The sequence below is a fragment of the Triticum urartu genome, chromosome 4A, assembly GCF_056163025.1.
Source record: "Triticum urartu cultivar PI428250 chromosome 4A, HENAU_Tu73, whole genome shotgun sequence".
Taxonomy (NCBI): domain Eukaryota; kingdom Viridiplantae; phylum Streptophyta; class Magnoliopsida; order Poales; family Poaceae; genus Triticum; species Triticum urartu.
The window spans coordinates 409,032,369-409,041,681 of NC_141876.1; the positions used below are offsets into that span (position 1 = coordinate 409,032,369).

Genomic DNA, 9,313 nt, shown 5'->3' on the forward strand with positions numbered 1-9,313 from the left:
AATTTGTGATCAATTTTTTAAATTATTAAATATAATTTCCAAATTCGTGGTATTTTTTTAATTTTGCAAATATTTTTTGAATTCATAAACATTTTTTTCAAATCCGTGGCTGTTTTTGAAAATCATGAATATTTTTTAAAATCCTAAACATATTCTGAATTTATGAACATTTTTTGAATTCATGAATATTTTTTTAAATTCACAAACACTTTTCAAAATCTTGAACATGTTTTAAAATCACAAATATTTTTTTGAATTCGTGAACATTTTCCAAATCCACTAACATTTTTTGTATGCACGAACAATTTTCAAAATTAGGAACATGTTATAAAATCACAAACATTTTTCAAATTCATGATTTTTTGTATTCGTGAATATGCTTTCATATTTCTTTAAATTTCATGAAAAATAAAGAAGGGAAAAGAGAAACGGAAAAAGTGAAGAAAAGAAGTGATGCCCCGCATTGGGCCGACCCATAGCGCGCCAGGGGCGGGAATGATATGTGTTTGCCCGCCGCACTTGTCGGGGAACATTAACTCTCATATATTAGAACCCCAGTATACATCTGAAGTTGGATTTTTAGGGATAAAAATCTGACACCCTTAGTGAAAGAACATGTGGTGCCCCCATGTGTGATTTTGTTAATTTATGACATTCTCTATGGACTAATGGTTGCTTGAGTTATATTCGTAGGATTTGTCCATAGGCTTTTCTTGAAGTCAATTTGTTGGTTTCAAGGAGTTTATGTGTTGGCCAAGGTGCTTTCAAGAAATTATCCAAATATTGGTCATGTGAGAGTTGAGCTTATTGTAGCATGTCTTGAAGAAGAAAATTGTGTGAACATTCATGTTTACCTTTAAGACATCATCCTAATGAAGAGCGTTGGAAAGATTCAAGGTTGATCAAGACTAAGTATAGAGAGTGATTCAACTTGATCAACACACAAAGCGTATAATATTGGTGATCCCATGGTATGGTAAGCATTGTTCATTACGCTTTGTGTACTAACTCGTGTTCTACGTAAGAGTTCTATGTGGGGTTAGGTGTGTTTTTATAGGCTTACATCAGGAGGAAGATCTAATACAACCCATGGAGGATGACATCAAGTGGTGATCATCATCAAGGTTGCAGAGTGCAAGTTCAAATGGATTATCACGAAGAGATCATGATTGAAGCTTGCCGTCCATTTTGGTGACAATGGACTTGTGAGGATATGCCGAAGAGTGGCTCACCCATAGTGGAGTATGGGGAAGCAATCAAGTAGTCTTCATCGAGCCAACACAACCAAGGAAGGTGGTCCAACTTAAGGAAGTCAAGATCGTCATCATCTAGCTTAAGTGGACTTTGTGCAAGGCAAATGCTTTCCCTTGATAGATTTTCTATTTTACCAGTCTCATGATGGTAGTTGGGAGACCAGGTTATAGGATCGATTGTCGTACTTTCAAGGGGGCTCTCAAGTGGTAGCTTGATCGCATCGTTCATAGAGAGCTCAAACCATTGCATTCTTGCATCATCTTTTTTGGTTCTTGTTTGGTGTTTCTCCCTGTGAGATTTGAAGCTTATGGTCATCTTCATGACAAGCTCGAGTTCATCGAAAATGAATTTCACATGCATCTTCTATGATGTTTTCGATGTTGAGGTTTTTGTTGGTTCTTCATTCATAGAGATTTCACATCTCTATATCATTGGCATTTTTCTACTGCCTCTTCTCACTATAAGAAGTTGCTGTTTGGATAGTACTTGTCGTCATCTATCCAACAAGCTTGAGTTTGCTCTATTCGGAGCTCATTTGCAGAAGTTATGGCAGTTCGTGTTTTCCTGCATCCATCTGCTCGCTTGGGCATACTTGAGGCATATAAGCGGTAGTACCGCTCCGGCGGAACTACCGTTGTTTCTGAACCGCTTGAAGTACCGCTTGTTTTATGCCTTCTGTATTGCTCTGCCCTTCGGGCGAAAGTAGAGCGGCAGTAATGGGCAGTAGTACCGCTTCGTGCGGCACTACCGCACTGTTTTACTCTACTACCGTCATCTCACCTGCTCGCTCAACACTACGCGGTAGTACCGCTGGTGGGAGGGGTAACCGCCTCCCTGACTTGTTTAGTTGAACGCGCAGTGCTGAAATTTCCATGCCAGCGAAAGTACCGTTCGCCCGAGCGGTACTACCGCTTATGCACGGGCCGAAGGCATAACGGTTGGATTTTTCCCCACCTATAAAAGGGGTCTTCTTCCCCAATGGTTTCTATCCTTTGAGCTCGTATTCTTACCCCATTGTTGACCTTCTTCGAGCTTGCTATCTCTTAATCCCTCCAATGACTGTTGCTAGTTTTTGAGGGAAAAGAGAGAGGAGATCTAGATCTACGTTTCCACCAATCACTTTCTCCTCTATGTGAGGGAACCCCTTGGACCTAGATTTTGGAGTACTTTGTATTCTTTGATAACCCACAAGTATAGGAGATCGCAACAGTTTTCGAGGGTAGAGTATTCAACCCAACTTTATTGATTCGACACAAAGGGAGCCAAAGAATATTCGCAAGTACTAGCAGATGAATTGTCAATTCAACCACACCTGAAAGACTTAATATCTGCAACAAAGTATTTAGTAGCAAAGTAGTATGATAGTAACGGTAACAGTTACAATAGTAACAGTAAGAGTAGCAGTTTTATAGTGATTGTAACAGCAGCAATGGCAAAGGTAACTTAGCAAAGATCAATATGTAAAAAGCTCGTAGGCATTGGATCGGTGATGATAATTATGTTGGATAATATTCATCATGTAGCAATTATAACTTAGGGTGACACAAAACTACATGGAGGAATCGTGATTTCGAGAGGGAATATATCGGGTTTGAAGGCAAAGCGACCGCTTTCATCCATCGCCATCGAAATTTGTTCTAAACTTAACATAGCAACATGTTCCATGCCAAAATTTAGCATATTGCAGGGTTTGTTTGCAATATTTAAGTCATTTAGTGCATTTATAAACGTTTAGTGGATATAATTATAATTTAAATAACAATTACATGAAATTGTTGGCAAAATTGAGTGAAAATTTTTATTTGTTTTCTTGAGTCTATGTTCAGGGCTTATCCAAGAAATGGAAAGAAATATCAACTGAAATAAGTCCACCAAAAGTAAGTGATACATATGACTCAACAAGTGACTGATCCCTAAGATTGGTCGTTTAGTGTTGATGTGTCATCAATGACCCCACATATGAAATGGTTGGTCAGCGGTACATGTCAACAATGACCACTTTGTAAACCGACCGGTAAGTGACCACGTGTCATCAGTGACCCACCAAATGTTACAGAATGGGTTACCGTTGACTCTGAGTCATAAGTGACCTATCTATACACTAGGGGGGGGGGGAATGATGATTGTCATCAGTGACGCCTTTGGAGTGGCTGGGCACTGATGACTCTCATTAGTGACTCTCCCAAATTGGTCGGTCATTGATGAGGGGTCAGTGTTGTTCGCATATGCAGTAGTGAATGACCATCAGTATGATCAAGGCTACTATTTACCGATGGCATCTACCCATCTTGGTCAACATCTGTGAAGATATTTTTAAATCCCGTGACCAAGAAACATAATCATCTCTCAAAGTTGCAAGAAGCAACATGAAGAGGACATTGAGAGAACGTTTGGAGTGTTGCAAGCTAGATTTGCAACCATTCGCGGTCCTCCTAGTTATTGGAACAAGGGACTCTTGGCAAAGATCATGAAATGTAGGATGGTCCTACAAAACATGATCATCCAGGATGAGAGGAATATGCCAAGCCCCATGGAATACGAAAATGTTGGCACAACCACCAAGCCTCTTACACACACATAGCGCATTCAAGCATTTCTTGAGGTGTACCGAAAGATTAAAGACCGGTCCTCTCATGACGAGGTGTTTGAAGACCTCATGAGGCGTTAATGGAAGCTAGCTGAGATATAGTGTGTTTATTTCATTTATTAGTAGTTAAATTTTTTGTTTCGTTGGATTATTTGTTGTATTCAGGTTTATGGTTTGTAAAATTATTTGATCTAAATCTGAGTAGTAGAATAGGATGGAACAAAATAGAAAAACTATGAAGGCCGCATTATGACAATGTTTTACGCACAACCTCCATAGCCTACGAAAAATTATGAAGCGTGCTCCATACATGTAAGTGAAGCTACGGTTACAAGACTCTACTAGAGCGGAAATGCATGATGGTGGATGGGCTCATTGGAGGACTTGTCTAAAAAACATATTTCCACAACGCAAAGAAAAAATGAATCTTTTGTACAGACACAAATACATATATAACATGGTCAAGAAAATGTTCATAAAAATATACACTCATACGTGGCATAGAAAAATACCAATACGTACATGAAAATGAGCAAACAAAATTTTGTGGTTCGGCCGGGAATTTTTTTGTGCAACTTGCAAATGATAATATTTTTTAACAAAAAATTGTAGACCCGTTGCGAATATGTATATTTTTCACAGATTTTTTTTCAATTTTTTTGAAACTTGGAAATATGATTTTTGAATCATTTGAAAAAAGGGCTCCAATGCCCCCGTCCTCCGTAAGTCTGCCCCCTCTACTAGAGTTACTTTTAGAGGAGAAGGGCCCTCAAAAGGACAGAGGAGGAGGGCCAGATGATTGGGAACCAGACCCTTCTTTTCTAAGGAAAAATGTTAAAAACAAACTTTCCCTATTCCTTCGAAAACAAAACAGAGGGAGTTGTTTACAAGGTTCCTGTACATTGGAATATCAGGTGGGTTCATAGTTGAAACATGAAAGAGCAAGCAACATCTGGGGCTTGAAATTTGCAGCTTGGAAAGTCAACATCAATCATGCAACACCAAACAAGGATGTCCATGGAAAGGGGCTTTCATTTCTTTCTGAGTTGCCAGCTGAAAGACTTAAAGTCTTCTTGACTTTTATATATTACGTGCCAAGTAGACATGTGCATCGACAGCTCAGCTCGGCGGCCCGAGTCTGAAATCCTGGCATCCGGGCTGGGCTCAGGTTCAACTTTTCTGCCTGAAAGCCCGAACTAAGCCCGAAAGTCACTAGAATAATTATTTAATTTAAAATAGGTATACTAATATGTTCAAATACCAGAAAATTGATTATTTTAATGGAAAAGTGCACTGTTCACAAGTTTTAGGCCGGGCTTGGGCTTGGGATTTTGTTTTCGGGCTTTGGCAAGCCTAGCCCGGATCCCGGCCCGACCCTAGCTTTGAACCGGTCTAGTGCTTAATAGCCATTGACCTAGTCCTAAGGAATAAGTGTAGTGTGTTCTTAATTAGCCAAGACATAGCAAAGCAAAAGGGACAGACTTTTTTTTTCTTAGAAAGGAGGCTGAGACAGATATACAGTAATTTTTTTTTTGCAGGGAGAGACAGATATACAGTATTATCCATACTTACACTTTATTTATTGGCAGAGAATACTACTGTATTTTGAAACAACATTTCAACTACATCCACCGGCACGTTCATATTCTATTCAAAGTGCTGTTAGAAAGGGCCAAGTGGACGAGAATTAGACACAGCAAGTCACAGCAAGTAAACCATCATGAGGAGTATTGTAACAGGGTGGTACCTGACGTAGCTGAAAATTCAAGTAAACCATCATGCTGCGATAGTGGTTGATTACCACATAATGATATCACGATGCCTTCATAATAATAGAGCACATCGCACCCTATTGCTTTTCTATTATCGCGTTCTCACCTCTGTATTATACTCCACATGAGGAGTACTTACTAGGTTTTTTAAGAAAAAAAAAGTCTCAAACCTATTGATCAAACCAGCAGTAGTGGCATCGCTGAAAAATGAAAAGTACAGTACATCCAAGTTCCTAGGGCCGATCGTTAATTAGGTTGCGTTTCCATTTGGTACTGTACATGATGTGTACTGCACTTCCATGTTTCTTCAGTCATTGGCTCGTAAGAATTTCAGGATTTGTCGCTGACTGCTGGAAAACTTCTTGTGTCAAAGTTGTCACAGCTATAAGTGCACGCTGATCTAGAATCTGATTAGTGCAGTAGGTGTGTTAGTGGGAGGAAGTGATCAAGTGCTGTGGTATCCAAAGTCTATGAAGCACCCCTTTACATTCTCTCCACTACAAGGGAATGAAAGGCTGACGGGATGCTAATGATTAAACTAGAACACATCAGGATTATGTATGAGTCACTACTAGTATCCATCATTGACATAGGCCTGAAGGAACCATCATGGCCGCAACAGTTTCTTCCAGCATGTCCTTCTAACTAGGGCTTGAGATGGAGCAGTTGGGCAAAGTTTTCAACGCTCACGATCATCGATCTCCATGTGCAAGTTTCTGTGCGGCGATGCATGCCTGCAAGCGGAAAGCCTGCAGCGTCGTGGAAACTAAACCATTTTCAAACGTCTTTGAGAGTTTCGGTTGTCCAGCTGCGTGACAACACACATAAGAGCTGCAGGCTATTCCCCTGTTGAGTGTCGTGACTATTAAAAAGTATAGAGTAGATTAGGATTTATTTCTACAAGTTGATGATGTACTCCTATATATATGCACAAGAAACTCAAGTAATAAACATCGATTCCACAAAATCCCTCTCTGTTCCTTCTACATGGTATCAGGCTAACCCCAGTCCAAACCCTAGCCGCCACCGCCGCCGCTTCCCCACAGCGCCGCCCCCGAGCGGTCGATCTCCATGATCGCCACCAGGGGCCGCACCGCCCGTAACTAGGGTTCGTTCACCAATCTAGTTGATCGGCTGCCCTAAAAAGTCTTTTTTTTCCGATCCTTGATCCGGGGTTTTCTCTCACACGGGAGATGTCGTTGATGCGATCGTCCTGATTGAAGAGAGCATGTGCTTTGATGCAATGATGCGATTTCCATGTGTTGTTGTGAAGATGTTTGGGCCAAAGTACATAGCAGAATTAAATGCCGAGGAGGTATTTGCAACTGGAGCATCGAGAGGTTTTTCCAAGTATCAACGGTTTAGTCGACTACATGCATTTGTCAATGGAAGAATTGTTCGATAGGTTTGCGAGGGCAGTACCAAGGTCACACAAAAGAGACCACCACCATATTTGAAGCAGTGGCATCACAAGATTTGTGGATTTGACATGCTTTCTTTGGTATTCTCGGTTCTCACAACGATATCAATGTGTTTCAACGCTCTCCATCATTGAGGGGACTTTGTGATGGAAATGCTTCGATGTGCAAGTACATTGTCAATGGGCACGGCTACACCAAGCATTACTACCTTGTTGATGGCATATATCTTCATTGGGGGGCGTTTGTGAAGACTATCCCAGAGCCCCAAGTAACAAAAGATGTCTTTTTGCACAAATGCGAGAAGTTGCAAAGAAGGATGTGGAGAGGGCACCTTGAAGTGCTCAAAGATCGTTGGATACTATTAGTGGAGCTGCAACGATGTAGTATTAGGATACACAGTGTCAGAAATGACTTGTTGTGTAATCTTGCACAACATAATTGTGGTATATGAAGGCGACAAGGCAGCCTGCACAAATTATTTTGAGAGGCCCGGGGTACATGTCCACCTGCTGAAACAAGATGCACAACATGTTGTGAACTTTCTAGAGATGCATACACAAATTCGAGATACACAGTCACATGCGCAAGTACAAAATAGTTTTGTGGAGCATATTTGAATCCACATTGGAAAACATTGAATTTTAGATTTGAATTATGCACTTTGAATAAATTTTATGTTTACATTTATTATTATGTGTATTCGTGTCGACGAATGATCGATCAACATGCATCTAAGGTCTGCAATGGAGGGTGTGCAACTGCGCGGGCTGTCATATAGGGGTGGTCGTTTCTTGTCCGCGGGCATGTTTGCGGAGGTGGGTGTGTGTGTGGGGGGGGGGGGGGGGGGGGGTTGCCCAGTCCAGTTGGAAATGCTTTAACATGATACACAAACCAGATGAAAAGTCATTAAAGTTAATGAGATCTGAAGCAGAGTAACAACAACCCCATTGTACATATATTAGTCAAAGCAAAACTAAATTATTAGTGGTACCACCGAAGCACAAAAGGACAACTGGCAAATATATAGAGTAATAACGGATGAACTAGTAACGTCTATTGCTTATTCCTACTGAGACAGAACTAAATACACTGTCCGCGGTGATAGCATTGAGCATACATACTGGTAAACATGATGCTAAGATTGAAAAAACAAAGAACGTGAGATTATGTTTCTAGTTGGACCACGGTACACAATAATAGCAGTGACAACGGTGTTTCAGTTTTGATCCCGTACACTTGTATCCCTTGACAGTTGGTTTTGTGCCCGCATATTCCAGTTTCGAGTTCATCCAGCACTCTGCCTTGCAGACGAAACCAAAGCATAATGCACTATCATTGTATTCTTCCCAGCAATAGTCGTCGTCTGCGCAAGCAAATTCGCACACACACACATTAGTAACCCACATTACGCACGCATCATGTTTAACCACAGTTGATAAGAAGGACAGGGATTTAACAGAGGGGAAGAAGAAAATCACGTCAAATACTCAAATTCCACCATGCGCCTCTACTTTGTGATCAAATAAACACACCGTAATAATACTGTATAGTCAGATAAACGGAGATCCGGAACACGAACCTGCTGCGGAAGCAAAATTACCAAGTAACAGGATTAGCAAGAGGATGCACGTGGTTGCCTGTCTTCTATCCATATCTAACACTCCAGGAGTGTACTGAATGTGGAATGTCAAAACGGAGATTTTTTTTTTGCCCGGAACTCACAGTATTGTCACCCTGGATCTCAACACCAGAAACCTATGCGTTTAAATAGAAGGGAGGGCATAGCTGCTGATGAGAGGTGAAAGAGAGAAGAATGCGCGGATCGTCACAGCTCTCGGGGTTATCCGAATAACAGGATCGTGTTAACTGCTCTGGTAGTTAGTTGGGTTGACTGGTGGCGGTTAAAGGTGCTCTCACTTCCACCACAAACTCGTAGACCTGAGCCGCTTGTCAGCAACTTCTCGCCGGACCAGCCGCGCCCGCCTCCTTCGCTCGCCCCTCTCTGGTCTCCACTCCAACGTCCCTTCCCGTTTCCTCAGTCCTCACGCTTGCATCCGCTCCGCTCGCATGGGTCCTAGTGCCCGTTCAAAGCCCCGGTCGCCTCCCAATTGGCGGAGCCCAAAAGTTTGATCGGGGCCGAGTGCTGTTAAAACTAGGGAAGCGATTACAGTATATTTATAAAACACACATAATTGAATTAATAAAATGTAAATTAAATTTCAAATAATTGTTATGTGTTGTATTTGATTATTGTGTAGTCCAAAAATATTTTGAATGTA

At 41.1% G+C, this 9,313-nt stretch overlaps 1 long non-coding RNA gene across 1 annotated transcript; it reads right to left on the bottom strand.

The window, feature by feature from the left end:
• Positions 1 to 8,066: 8,066 nt before the first annotated feature.
• On the bottom strand, positions 8,067 to 9,056 carry LOC147975999 (uncharacterized). The gene is made up of 2 exons (XR_015602102.1): positions 8,614 to 9,056; positions 8,067 to 8,397 (listed from the first exon to the last, which is right to left on the bottom strand). It is a non-coding gene; the product is annotated as an uncharacterized LOC147975999 (long non-coding RNA).
• Positions 9,057 to 9,313: the final 257 nt, after the last annotated feature.